The following is a 12,872-nucleotide window of genomic DNA, read 5'->3' on the forward strand; positions in this document are numbered from 1 at the left end:
TCACCCAAGTTCAAACCCCCGGCCCGTCGTACAAACGGTCATCGACCCACTCACTTGCGGGCTCACCGGCTTTATCCATGTGACGAGCATTCATAAATTTGCAAATCCAGCAAGGCAGTACCTGCCTCAAGACGTGACACAAAGAGCGCACACGTTGCCGTTGTCCCACCTCAACCGCATCACACGCAGGACCACCTTCCCACCACATTCGAAACTCGTTCACCGATCTTCCACTTTAGATACCCAGAGTAAGCATAAGAACGATACTCAACCCTTCACAGCACAAATCCCATGTTTGCCTGCCAAGAATTTCAAATTATGCTTCAAACAAACGGTACCGGCACCAGTAAATCAATTACAACGATCCCGTCGTATTCAGCAAGCCACACGATCGTGATACGATGGTGGATCACGCCGGAAAGCAACAGCATCCCTTATCAATACGTGCGTGAAAAACACAAACGGTTCAACATTCGCAAAACATTGCTCGCTTGCTCTGGTTCTCGTTTTATTTATTTTGTTTTCTTCTCTTTCCTCTGAGCTCAAGTCGAGCATACGGCGCACGAGACAGCGGATACATAAATTACTCGGAGGGCGAGAGTAAATGAGTAAAACCCCTTTCATCCCTTTCGGAATCAACGGGAAGCGTGGGGTTGGGTTTGCTTTTTTGGGACAGGATTTATGAATTAAAGTCACGTAAAGGAACGTGTTCGTTCTGGTCGATGGTTCCACCGTAGTGCGATTCTGGAGCACAAAATAGGCCGCCGAATCGTTCTTATCCTTATGTTTGCCTATTGGCTTGTTCTTTAACTTATTTATCGTTCCCCGTGCCGCTAATTTTTACTTGTTATTTTAATAACAAACGATGTTGTCATTATAAAATAATTAGCAAACAAATTTATAACGCTATAAAGCGTTACTCATAGAATTTATTCTATAAAAATTAATTATATCAAAAACCCATAACCATGCCGTGGATGGACAACAACATGGACACAGGAACTAGTCGGCGAGTCTTTTAATTAAATGGCTTCACATTTTAATAGTCTCGATATGAATCATGTTTTAATAATTTCTACCCTTTATTCGATGTCATCACCAGTTCGTGCCAAAAATTCTCATCGCCTCTGATTCCAATTTCTGTGCCGATGCGATGCGTCCCAACGGGTAAAAAGACACGCAAAAATTATTTATCTATTTTCTCTCCCAAGCCTTATTTATGCTCCACTCACCATCCCATTACCATAAATTGGGCTGTATTATTATTTAAATTAAAATGTCAAACCCGAAACAGTATGCTGAACGTCACCCCTGCTAATCTGCGACGAAAACGTCGAAGCGAATCTCCCAAAGCTTTAACAGTGACTCATCGATCGGTTTGTTAAAGCTGCTTTCCGTAAGCCTGGCCTGAGTTGTTCCTGTTGCTGTTGTCTGATGCTGCCATTGTTTTTTTCCCAGTCCCATGTAAAACACCAAAGGGCGCACGCGACCTGCCGGCTGTTTCGTTTGACCCGGAAACGATAATAGTGCAACGCGTGCGAGGCGCAAGTTCAAGGCGACGTTCTGGGGTGACCTCGCGCTGACTACCAACAATTTCCAAAGGGCCATAAGCATAATGCGTCTTATTGCTCGAAAGCACATCAAACTTTTTTTGTTTTAAACTGAACTCTCGCATCAGTTTAAAGCCTATCGATGACCGATCGTTCGATACCGGATCGACCGTCATGCGGTCCACTGCCAGCGGTGAACTCTGAGGTACCCCACCGAATGGCCATGACCGAATCTCTTACGCCTTGTGTTCTGTCTGCGTCTAAAAGGCTTCTAAAAGGGCAGGGGCGGTCATTTCCGGTTGTCTCTTCTGCCTCAGCGCGCACGCTCGGTGAATCTGTTTGACCATCAGCTGTCCGCCCGGACAGCAGTCGGCTGCAAAGATTCCAAGAAGATAAATCGATTAACTATCGTAGCAAGTGCCCCCGAGGAGGTGACGATTTGACTCTGACCGGTGGCCTTTCGGCGCTGGCGGGCGGGTAATTTGAAGAGGACAGCAATGGAAGTGGAATGTAAGCTTGAGGGCCCGTATCATCGAATCGAAGTAGATGACCGAAAGGCATTGCAAGCGTAATTGATCGTGATCGATGCAAATTGTTTTACCCAATCAATTCCTCTATTGAGACTGGTACGTTTAGAAAAAGGCGTCGTAGACCTTCGTGTTCATAAATGGCAACAGATAACAATAAATTTGAAACCAATACACAAGACTATAACTATCAGAAGAAGGAGAAGAGAACTACAAGGAACTATAAGAAAGAAGGATTCCCTTCTTTCTTCTCAACATAAATTGTTACTGCCACTGTACTAAGATTTTGATTTGACAGCAGCTATCTGTCAAACCATGTTCTCCATAATCGATTACTTGCCGCTACTGCCCGACAGATGGCGTTCTTTAGAACGATGACAGCCGCAAATAGTATCTCAATTTAAAACATCTATGAAGCTGTTTCCGTCTTTAATAAAAACCGCCATCTAAAATGATCACGACTTTAGCGCTTCGATTGATTTATTTCAGTGCCAACCTTCATTCGCTCGCACATAAACTATACCCAGCGAAACAGTTGGCCGGAAGCGGTGAAGCTGTGCGATTTACTAAAATAAAGCCATCATAACCGTGCTGCCATCCCGCCAGGTACTGTCATGTAAAGGACGCAGCAGGTTACCACAAGGGGTCAAGTGTAAGATAGATCATCGATCGGTTGGATGCAACGATCCGCAGACATGATCAGGAATATCACGATGATACAATCTGACACCAGCTTCACCAGCATCGCCCGCACTACCGCACACAAAGGGCACACGCTTCTATCGCCCTGTTACCTTCAACATACTTTTGCAAAACCGCTCATTAGCATCGGGCAGAGAACTGGGCAAACTTTGGCCGGTTTGTCAATCGTTTTATTATGACTCGTCGGTGTCGATTTTATGCCGGTGTCTCTTCGCACTCCCGCAGTCGCGCATCATCAGCATGATCGTCAAGCTCGAACGATTGGTGTTAAATTTCCTGAACCGGCCCCTTTGCAGTCTCGTATCAATAGCGATAGATTTTGTCCGAAAAAAGTTATTTTTATCATTCTCACTCTCTTGCTGGATTGTCGCACAAATGGTTGCTACAAACCAGCATGACTCATCAAGTACAGCACGCCAAGCAGGCGTACATTTGGGCGACAAAAAAAACGAACTCAACGATCGTGCCGCTTAATTGGTGATCGCTGCTAAGTGTAAAAAGTGTGACTCTCCTTGGTCACAGAGAGCACGTCCAGAATAAATGTTGAGATGAAACTGTGCTAGAGGGTCTCCACGACAAAAAATTCTTTTGTAACTTTAGGTCTCAAACTTTAGGATTTGTTAGAACTTGCCCTTAGACCTGGTAGATTGTTGACTCATAATAGAACGCAAAGTCTGAAACACTCAACCAAGAATGAAGATAGACACATCGTTCGAGACTTAGCTTGAAAAATGGAGCTTAATAATAAATACTCTGTGAACGATGTCCTTTAGTCGAGGAGACTTAGTAGTGCGTAGTACTATTTTGGCACGTTATAATTTTATTCCGCCTCCAACGCCCAATGTGCTGTGGGACCATCTTTATAGCAACCAGCAACATACCAGATTCTGCGACACACATCACCCATCCCGCGATCTTTATGAGCCGTGTTCGCCGTCTTCTACCATGCCGAACATCGCATCAAATGTTGATGATGATGATGATGATGGAACCCGACTAGCTGTCTTCCGAGAGTGTCTCGCCTCGTTTTCAAAGCATGGAGACCTCAAGTCTCGAACGTTCTATCGAAGGGTGTGTGTGAATCATCCCGCTAGCTTGTTGTTTTTCTGTTTTCTTTTAGGGTGCAAAAACAGCTGGACAAGCGGCTTCTTCTTAAATGTCTTAAACGATCGATTCGTTGATCAGTTCTTGTTTTTTTTTTTTCGAGCAAGAATTTATGAACCATCCAAAGGCATTAAAATACGGTATAAGAAGCAGAAATGGTGATCTAACAACCTACTCCTTTTTTGGAGTTTAAAAACAAAGCGAAAACTTTAACTGTGCCTGTCAAAAACAGAATCAATGGCAAGAAATAAGTTTCATAAGTTTATGCTTGTCTCAAGGAAGCAATCAACGGGAATCCTGCACTGCCATACATCTGGCCAACGAAAACAAGCTAAATTAAACCACATCCGATTAGAACGCATTGAGTTGATTTTGATTATTTTTAATCTAAAAGGATGCTGTCTGCACAATTAAAAGTTTGTTAACGAGACGCTCTGCCTCGTTTAACCTGATGTCCAGAAAGACGAAACTTATGGTAATTTAATCTGATTTTATTCAACCTCTTCTATTTATTTGCTGCACAAACAACGCACCAGCTAAGCCGATCGTCGAACATTCTCAACGTCTTTCGTCACCTTTTCCTAAACCTCTAGCTGCCATTCAACGCTTCGCTGATCAAATTCACTTTCACTGGTACGAAATCTATTTGCCATTATCTTTCACTCACTGCACTGCTACAACGAATGACCCCGAAAAGGCCATCTACTCAATCTATTTCGGCCAGCAGTACGGTCAGTCAGGGACAGGATACGGCAAACACGCAAGCACCCGCAACTGGCCCGCATAAATATGCTCGCCTCGAGTGCGCTGGCTCGTTTCCGCATTGCAATGAAAACTGAACACCCCACCGTGCAAACAGGACAGGGAAAATCTCGCGACCCATTCGTGACAAAGGAAATTTAGGTTCAATCTCGTCCGCCTGCACAACACATTTAGATTACCACCACCTCGTTTTTTTGTCAGCCACATTCTTCCTGATTCGGCTTTCGTGCTTTCGCTTCCTGCAAGTTCTTAGGTCCGGTTGGTAGTGCACCTTACCCGAATGTATCCCACCACGGCGAGCAGGCTCGAGTCCCGGAACAGGAAGCGAAAAGAAGGCTCTAACATTGGCAAGAAATCTCAACCGCTAGCCCAGGGGCCCGGTACCGGTCTTTATGCTCTATTTAGCCGCGCATAAACCTACCAAATGGTTGATGTTACCGGTCCGCTCGGCTAATGCAAAGTAAGCTGATGACTAGCCAAATGGCGTTTTGTGTATTTTTTTTAGTTGTGGTATAAGTTGCTGACTGAGGGAATGTGGTTGAAAGGGTAATTTGCAAAAAAGCTGAGAGTACAACGAGATTTCTAACCTCGAGGGAGTTTGCGATATTGCAAGGTAATGATAAAAAAGCTCGGATCATAAAGTCAGGGTAATAAAATCATATAAAAGAAAGGAATTAAGTGAGCAATAAAAAATGTCCAGGAAAACCCGCTTTAAGATAAGGTAAAAATAATATATTGCATAAAAGTAAATAGTTGATTAAATAATGAAATCAACGTTTAAAGTGTCATTAACATAAATAAAATAAATAAATAATAAAACACTTACCTAAACAAAATCAAAATAGAAAAAACTATTTCAACACGAAAAGAAAGCAAAAAGTAAGATGAATAAAATAAAAAACGACGAATTTAGAATTATGAATAGTATAATCATTTAATTACAAATCAATAACAAAATTGCTAGATAAATCGATTGATCCATATAAATAAAGAGCAAATCAACTACAAATAAGCAATGAAATCAATGAGCAAATACTTTGGAAACATTATAGAATCAATGACAATAGCAAAAAATAACAAAAACCATCACTTAAATAGCATAAGTGTAAAATATAATATTTTAAGAAATAGTAAAGAAGTTGTGTAAAACATACTAAGAAGAAAATATATTCATACAAAATATGTATTATTTATTATTAAAATAAAAAAACTAAAGATTTAAAAATTAAGAATTTCAAAGTAATATTTATTAACCCAACAAAAGAGAAATACAATTAAAAACACCACGAAACATTTCGTAAAGGGTTTAAAATAAAAAACCAAAAATTATATCCCGAAGACACTACCGGCAGAATACAAAATTGATTCGATTCATTAGGCAAAAAGGAATTATGCTCTTTCATCCCTCTGCTACTATCTCAACGCTCGCCCCACATAAATTACGTCACCTCCGTGGAAACTGGGTTCATGAGTTAAAAATCATGGATTAAATATCGTACACCCACCACAATCTGGTCATGTTCTCTCCGTTCCGGACTTTTCCCTTTCTACCAATAAAAACAACGCAAACCTACCAGCAGGGAGCATGCTTTCTGCTCGATTGCATCTGTGAACCGCCGATTGCTCTCTGGAGGGTTGAAAGAAACTGTGCACCCAAAAAGTGCATTCAAACGGAACAAAGTGAGCGCCATATACTTGTAAATTTACCATAACGTTCCGTTTTTTTTTTTCCACTGCCGGGTGTTGTACCGAACAACGAAGAAGCGAACCGAAGGTGACAGATTTTTAGAAAGAGGAAACACACCTAATGGATAATCAAATCAATGGCGCTGGATGAAATTAATTTTCAGCCAGTCAATCAAGCCAAAAGGTGCTACAGTGTCCATCACTCAACCGAGTACGCTTCAGTGATCTTGATAGAATGTACCACAGTAGAACAAAAAACCTTGCCGTTTTAACTTTCGAAACTATCCTTGATCTTCGCTGCATGCTCCTAGCGACTGGTGTGTGAGGAATGCCTTTAGAAAGATAGTTTCAAGCTAAAGGAAATCTATTACAACCTCCTTAACTACATTCTGACTGATAATATCTTATTAATAAGTTCCTTCAAGCAAAAGGAAATGGAATAGTGGCGCGCTAATCGAATTACACGGAAGTTCACTCACAATCTGCCACTTTCGATCGTACCAGCCGGTGCAACAAACCCCAAGCCGAGCATCGAGCGCGCCCCAATTAACTCGATTAAAACGAACCCACATCTCGCGATCTCTGGATTAAGATGCTAGGGGGAAGGTGCTTATTTAACACGCTTCCTGGGCTTCTGAGCGCAACTACTAACTCCTACGCCGCGAACCAAAATGCGGCAATTGCATCCATGGTTTATCACAAGCGAACGAAGGTGAAATGGTGATGTAACGAAAGTGGGTTCTTTATGAAAAGTGTGGCGAAAGAGAGCGAAAATATTACCTTCCAACAAGGAGATTAATTCGCCGATTCCGAAAATGGCACCCTGAAATGTATCGTGAGCTAATTAGTAATCTGTACAGTTTAACTAACCCCTATTAAAAGCACAATCCGGCGTCTTAAGATGCTGTCATGCGATCGTCTATAATTTACCATACAAATTTCATCAGCTAAACACACACACACACACTTTGGCATGCAAAAATTTGCGAGACCAACGGTAATGCCTTTACCCCGAAATGTTTAATGCACACTCCACACCCGAACCGAAACTATTATTAATGTCTCGTCGATGTCATGTGTGTCATGTTCTGCACGCGGAACTCGTACCAGCCTGACCGAAACCACAACAATCACGACCTCGCAAAAAGGATTATCGTCGGTTTGCGGTCGATGGTGCTTCATGTGGAAATCAGAGTGTGAAAATAATCGCCATTTCATTGTGCTATTAATGCCGTTGACACTTACCCTTATTTTATGGTGCGGCGCGAAATCGTGGTGATGGAGGAGCCGTTGACATTACCAATTTCTGAAGCCAAGGAGCTGCGACATGATGTAACAAGCTGGGGCATAGATTTGATACCAGCTTATAAGCAGCTTAACCATGGGGAAGAGATCAGCTGTTGTCTAGACGATAGATAGTTTGTAGCACTATTTCACTTTACCGATTCAACTCTACATTGATTTCCAATTCACGTTTATCGGTAGTAGATTTGTAGCCGGACGCTTATCCTGGTCATGGCACCAAAAACCACACGAAGAGCTTTGCTACACTTCGTCCCACGAATCACCGCTCAAAGGATTAACTGTGTAGTAACGGTTTAAGCATTTGAAAATGGTTTGGGAACTACGGCAAATAAGTAAACGATTTGTCATCATAATTTTCCTTCAATTCGTTTTATGTTTGCTTATTTATGCTGGATTTTCTTTTTAGCTAATAAAATAGCGCTCGTTACAAACATCTAGTGACTGTCACCTTTTACACAGCGTGAACTCCAACAATGCCCGCACCAAACGTATGTGTCGTTCGTGTACAAACATTGCCACGTTTTTACACGTCTCACACGTAGGAGAAAATCTAATCACAGTCTCATTACTGGTTCAATTTATGAGGTGACAGTTTAATGTACTTTTATGCCTAGCTTTACCCCAACCAGTGCCAACCAGACAACCGAATGAAGCGAATATTTATGACCTACCTCAGCCCCAACCAACGAGAGACTTACTCCCTTTTGGGAGCAATTTTATTGTTACCCTTCCCTTTGCTCGAACACAAATCGCTGATCGACTCCGGGGCTGATCTTTTAGATAGGCATCGTTCAACTATCTGGTACGGGTCCAAAGATCTCTTCCGGATCCGTAAATTATCCGCCTGCTCATTCTTGTGACTGTCTGTAGAGCACTGTTAAGTAAAGTATCTGCAAACTAGTGCCATCAAGCACGAAAGCACGTTGATGGAAGGGATTTTGATCGCCCGTAGCGACAAACGATGATCAAACGATTTCAATGCGTGTAGTGAAAGGAACCTCCGCGGTGGGTGGTTATATAGTGGGTGGCAATTTTTAACACCATATGCTTGATTTCCTTATTTTCTTTTTGCTGTGTTTTCGTTGGAACATTAAAACATTAACCTACTTTTTTGTGTCCTCACTGCCCCTGTACTTAATCTTTCAAAAAGCAAACAAACCACAAGAAGCTATTTTAATTAATCTTCCATTTCCCACCCAGGGGACGGTTGCAATTTCGAGCGCTCAATTACTACACTGCACATCACATAAACGACACACGGTATTGAAACGATTTCATTCCGAAACCATATCTCACTGCGATGCAATTTACCGATCTCCACCATCGTTCCGAAAGAATCGCCAGTTTTCGGTTAGGAAATCCCACCCACAAAACACCTGCTCCGCGCGCTCGCCTATACGGATGCTGCCATTATTGATTTTTGCCTAATCAAATGAACGAAATGCACGCTCACGCACGCACGCAAATAAGCGAAGCTACCGGTTTCCTAACATTTGGACCACAACGAAATTTTCCAATACCAACAAATCCTCTCTGTTTGTTTTTCACAAACGCTAATTGTGCAGCACCGAAAAGCAAACAATAAAATAATGCACTTGCTGCAATGCTGCAACCGTACGCGTGATGGAAACGTCTGCCATTAAGAGTGTGTGTTTGGCAAAGCTCACACGGGCCAATGGAATCACGGTTTGGTGAATGAAGGCTTCCTTCTTCTTGTGCTGAATTCTGGGATGGGAATTCGGTGCTTTCGGTGCATCCGTTGCAATTCAGGAACAGTGCGCGAAACCGACGAAATACATTAGACCTCTTTCGTCAGCTACGAAGCCCACACACGTTCACAAGGTGGATAGTATGTGGTTGTGCGAGAGAATTAGACCTGGCACGCGATGCTCATTGTGGTGTGATTTTATGTTCACCCAAACAAATGTTTGCAGCATTGTTGTTTTAATTATGCTGATGTTTCAAGAGCTGATGAAAGGTGTGGCTTCTGCTACGATCATGTGGAGTAGATCGTGGTAGATTTGTAACTATTTTTATCTTATTTACCACTTAGTAATCGCAAACTAGATTCAAAATTCACAGGAACTAAGAAGAATGCTTCCGTACAGTGATTTACGTGAGATGTGTTGCAATATGACCAATCCAAGTGTATGTTGCTTTGCAAATTGCGAAGAATTTAGCTGCTGTATTTTAGTATTAATATAATATTTAATATTTCGTTTTGGTAAAACTTTTTTAGCAATAAAAGAGATCATAATTCACCACCACTCAAATGAATATCATTGGGCTTTAAACCAAATATGACAAACTAAAAATCCTACATGATTTTTAAATCGATCTTTAATACCTAATTTCGCCTAAAAGTATACAATTTGGTATCATTATTTCATTACATTCATTAAAATATTCGATCACGCATTTACTTATCTTCAAATTGTAACCCTCGTACTGAAAGGTTTAATCTCAAAATCGAATCAAAAACGTTAAAAAGATCTTTTACCACTATCTATCTTCATTCCGATTACATTTACTTCCATTACGGAACAATTATCTAATACAACCGCACGCCGTCCACTTACGTAACTCATTATGCACTTAGCGCAATTCGGTTCCAAACCATCCCACACCGACAAAATCAACCCTCACGACTTTACAATTAATTTCGAATTTCCCAAATTCTCGCCCCTTTCTCTCTCTCTCAAGGATATCGCATCGCACATATATGTGCATACGGCACCACACACACTGGGGCACACATATCGCACACGCGGGATCTCAAAAAAACATGCATAAATACATCTTAAAGTACACCACCTACAAAACACCACTGCACCCTTCCACGGAACCACACAGACCGATGGGACGGTATTCTCGCATGCCCATAAGCCCTTTGCTTTTTTACTCCACATGCATCGAAGAAATTTGATCACCTACGGTTCGGCGCGCGTACTAAAACAGCTCCGATTGCATATTGTTTTGCGAGCGATTGACAGCCGCACGAACTGGGCGGTAAAGCAATGAAATCTTGTCTTTAGTCTTGCCGGACCAACTTGTCAAGTGAGCTACAGCGGTACGGTGTGTGGCTGTGGCTACCTTTGTTCCATCGCGATGGCGGTTTGGAGAGAAAAGAGTTTTCCTCGATCGTGGTACGGTTTTGGTCCCGAAGCATACAGACGGAGCTTCAAAGTATTGAACTTATTGCATTATTTATGGTGTGAAATAAAAAAAGGGTAAAGTGGGTTAATATATTATACAATGTTGCACTTATTGGGACGGGGAAAATTATTCAGAAGAAACAAAACAACCCGAAGTTGAGTCGTAGTTGCGAAGGCCTTTCAGGTCCTACAGTTACGACAAGGCATTGAATCCGACTCAGATTTTTCTTTAGCTCAAAGGATGGTTTTACACAGTTTTCTATCTGATAAAACTAAGCTTTTATAAGGTCACAATGGTCTAATAGATTATCAAACAAAAAAAAACATTCAAGAAACTTTCAAAAACTTAGCTTTTTCTATTTCAAGAAGGACGGGCTGACCGAATTGCTACAATAAAATTTTAATCACATGCAAGACCCTATAGAATTGCATTGCATTTGTTTGGTTTGAAAAAAGTCTTCACGTCACAATTTATTTCTTTAAACACTCATCACACTACCAGCGTTTTCCAAATCGCCATCGAAAGGCACCTTCTTTGTCACGTTACATAATATCGATATATTGAACCAAATAACGTTCAACACGTTCGACGCTCAGCATCATTTCCGAGGTGAAATAAATGAGACTACCTCCGGTCATGAAGTGTCACACAGTTGGCACATTTTCAACCCCTCTATTCGCTTTTCTTCAGCCCTCAAAAACAAAACCTTCATTTAAAAGCCTCGCTCGCATGTCACGGGTTCGAAAGTAAATAGCGAACCGTGTGTCTGATACGTTTGTCGAACGGCGACCGAGCATTACGCATCCCGATCGTTCCTGTGCTGTTTGCTGTGGAAGGTGAAAACTGGGAATTTCAGTGGCGCCACTCGGGAAAGAGTGATTTAACGGTAAGCACTCTTAAATGGACCATTAAAGTGATCACGAACTACGAGCGTTGTCGATGGACGGTTTAACTTACAGCAGAAATCAATCAATGCCTGGTTACATTGGAGAAAATGCCACAGCAAACATCATCGATCTTGTTGCTTGTGACACTGTCTCTTGGCAATGGTTTAACATTATTTTTTGACGAACACACTTTACCACAAACATCATATCATTTTAAGTGATTTAAATTTTACCAATGTAAAAAAATGCTTCTTACACTGTACGCAATCGGCATGAACTACCGTCAATGGCAAATTATAGGTTTTATCTCTTTCAGACGCAGAATTTGACCCCCTTTTGCAAAATTGCGCACCCAAGCACACCAGCACGTCACTATAAGTTCTTGCTATCGAAAATTACACACTTATCGTACTCGCTACACGATTTCAGCCGTCGTCGCTGCCTAAATTCTTGCCATTAGCGCTTTTCGTCGCCACGGATTCTTGCACCCAAATTACTGCCTCTTTGACGCACTTCCAGCGTTTGGCTTGGATGACGCACTTTCCAACAGACCGCGAAACGGGAGAACATGTCAATTGAATTGGACGCACTATTAATTACGACAAATCATTCGCCAACGGGGTGTAACGAATAAAGAATAAAGAACAAAAAATCAGCGTTCCATTCCATATCGACAGTTTGGAGTAAATATCGACAAGATAAGTGAGATGGCCGCCCTCAAGAGAGATACCAATCAAGTGTTGTGCAAGACAACCCCTACGAGCCGGATAGTGGCATAACTTGTCAACTCGGGATCATGAACTGGTTCACCCTTAGACACGCATATTAAAGTGGAATGTTTTTTTTTTAGCTTTGCTCAGGATCTACGCCCAGTTTCAGTGCATACCGAACGCACCGGGTGGCCTTCTACCCTATATTGTGTCCCTTTAAGGGATTCGGTTGCAATAGGTAGGCAAATTATTAAAAGAAACCTTAAATCTATTACCATCTATGCGACACGGTGTGTTCGTGTCTTGTGCTCTCGTTTGAGTCGTTTGTCTCCGTTTCTTACAGTGCGGCTTACGGTAAAAACCGATCGAACGCGCCATAAACCGTGCCATGATAAATGATTGATCATGCTAGAAAGTAATTTCAACAAGCGATGCTCTAATGGCATTATTGCGCCCGAAAGCATGCATGCAAGTCCCTTGGAA

General features: G+C 41.8%; 2 protein-coding genes across 6 annotated transcripts in view; both read right to left on the reverse strand.

Moving 5' to 3' along the window:
• LOC126567854 (A disintegrin and metalloproteinase with thrombospondin motifs 1) overlaps positions 1-12,872 on the reverse strand; it is a 321,278-nt gene that overhangs the window by 99,940 nt on the left and 208,466 nt on the right. The window lies entirely within an intron of this gene.
• Positions 2,845-12,872, reverse strand: part of LOC126568278 (eukaryotic translation initiation factor 3 subunit M) — a 464,890-nt gene continuing 454,862 nt past the window's right edge. Inside the window, exon 5 of the mRNA XM_050224725.1 lies at positions 2,845-2,856. The gene's annotated coding sequence lies outside the window, so the exon portion shown is untranslated. The remainder of the gene's footprint in view (positions 2,857-12,872) is intronic.

This window comes from Anopheles maculipalpis, chromosome 2RL, assembly GCF_943734695.1.
Source record: "Anopheles maculipalpis chromosome 2RL, idAnoMacuDA_375_x, whole genome shotgun sequence".
NCBI classification, from domain to species: Eukaryota; Metazoa; Arthropoda; class Insecta; order Diptera; family Culicidae; genus Anopheles; species Anopheles maculipalpis.